Below are 2,498 nucleotides of genomic sequence, written 5' to 3'. Positions count from 1 at the left end.
TTGTTACAGGCTCGAAAAACAGAGCAGTCCACTGACCGTCTCAATGGTAATTTCTCTCCTTTTACTTGGATTGTTGACACCGGTGCGTCTAATCACATGTCGGGTTGTCTTTCTTTTTTTTCGAATTTAAAGGCTATTACTCCTATTTCTGTTTGTCTTCCGAACGGCGATCTTACAATCGCTACTCAAAGTGGAGATGTAAAGTTATCATCTCGTTTAATTTTGCATGATGTCCTTTACGCAGCCAATTTAAATTGCAACCTTATTTCTGTCTCTAGCCTCTTAATTGATCATAATTTAACTATTCAATTTTCCCGTAATTTGTGTCTTATTCAGGACCGTATCTCGAAGACGGTGATTGGGGCGAGTGAGCAATATGAGGGGCTTTACTACCTCCAACAAGTCCGCGACGAGAAAGGTCATGCATGTTTAACCGGGTCTCCCAATCCCTTAGAGCTATGGCACTGAAGGTTGGGGCACCCCTCTTCCAATATTTCCCGTTATTTACCTTTTTTTTAATAATAAACATTCTCGAACTCCGGACAATTTTCATAGCAAAACATGTGATATTTGTTTACGCGCGGAACAAACTCGCGAACATTTTTCTTTAAGTACTAGTCATGCTTCGTCTCTATTTGATCTTATACATTGTGATTTATGGGGGCCATACTCTAAAAATGCCTCATGTGGATCCCAACATTTTTTAACTATTGTAGACGATTTTTCACGCTCCACATGGGTATATCTCTTACGTCACAAGAGTGACACAAAACAAACTTTGCTTAATTTTTTCGCTATGATTGATCGCCAATTTGGAAAGAAAATCAAAATTTTACGGACCGACAATGATACCGAATTTAGGCCACTTATTCCTTTTTTTAACGACAATGGAATCTTATTTCAAACCTCTCAAGTTGACACTCCACAACAAAATGGACGAGTGGAACGAAAACATCATCATATTTTAAATGTGGCACGTGCCCTTCTTTTTCAAGCTAGCCTACCTTTGTATTTTTGGGGAGTGTGTGTTCTTAGTGCGGTTTACTTAATAAATTGTACTCCCACACCCCTTCTAAATGGTAAAACTCCTTATGAAATGATTTTTAATAAACCACCCCCTTTCGAAAATATTAGAATTTTTGGTTGCCTCGCATATGCTCGTAATTTAAATCGTTCACGCGATAAATTCGCTTCACGAAGCAGAAAATGCGTTTTTATTGGTTATCCTTTCGGGAAAAAGGGGTGCCGTCTTTTCGATTTGGATAATGGATCTTATTTTGAGTCTCGCAATGTAATTTTATCGAAACAGAATTTCCTTACAAAAACCTCAACCTTCACGAACTTGATAACGATCCCACCTCATTTGTTTTCGACACTTCTCCTATCGAGGCTTCCATCCTAGTTTCCTCCTCACCATCTCCCACTCCTCCCAACACGGAAACCACCCCCACCACCTCTTCTTCTCCCTCGACCACAACCAATCCAGACACTACATCTACCCCGTCAACTGACAACCCTACTTCACCATCTACAAACGAACCCTCTACCTCATCCACCGAACCGTCTGACTCGACAACTTTGGGCCGGGGGCATCGAGTTAAGATACCCAATTCAAACCTTAATGGTTTTATTCTCTCAAAACCTCGCCCCTCATTGCATTCACTCACTACCAAACCATCGCCTTCAGGTACTCCTTTTCCTATTTCTCATTATCTTAGCGATAATAATTTTTCTCCTAAACATCGTATTTTCTTGTCGGCCGTGACTAAAAACCACGAGCCTAGTTTTTATAAAGATGCTGTGCAGGTAACGGAATGGCGAGACGCTATGAAACGTGAGATCGATGCTCTTGAAAAGAATCACACATGGACACTTGAAACTTTACCACCCAACAAGAAAGCAATTGGTTCAAAATGGGTTTACAAGATCAAATATAATGCCGATGGATCCATCGAAAGATATAAGGCTCGCCTAGTCGTAATGGGCAATCGACAAATTGAAGGCGTTGATTATAATGAAACATTTGCCCCTACGATTAAGCTCGTCACTGTTCGCACTTTGCTCGCCATCGCCGCCGCCAAACAATGGGTCCTTCACCAAATGGATGTTCATAATGCTTTTCTCCATGGCGATCTACATGAAGAAGTCTATATGAAACCCCCGCCAGGTTTTCACCCATCGAACGATGGGAAAGTCTGCCGTTTACGAAAGTCTCTATATGGCCTCCGTCAAGCTCTTCGATGTTGGTATGCCAAGCTCGCTTCCGCTCTCCTACAATATGGATTTCAACAGTGCCCCTATGATCATTCTTTGTTCTCCATTTCTCGTCCCAACACAGAGGTACACGTCTTAGTCTATGTTGATGACTTGGTCATTTGTGGGGATAATTCTCATTTTATTGCACAATTTAAGAATTACTTAAGCAAATGCTTTCATATGAAAGATCTTGGCACACTAAAGTATTTTCTCGGTCTCGAAATTACTCGAAATAAAACCGG

The sequence above is a fragment of the Silene latifolia genome, chromosome 6 (assembly GCF_048544455.1).
Source record: "Silene latifolia isolate original U9 population chromosome 6, ASM4854445v1, whole genome shotgun sequence".
Classification (NCBI taxonomy): domain Eukaryota; kingdom Viridiplantae; phylum Streptophyta; class Magnoliopsida; order Caryophyllales; family Caryophyllaceae; genus Silene; species Silene latifolia.
This window is presented reverse-complemented; position numbering follows the sequence as displayed.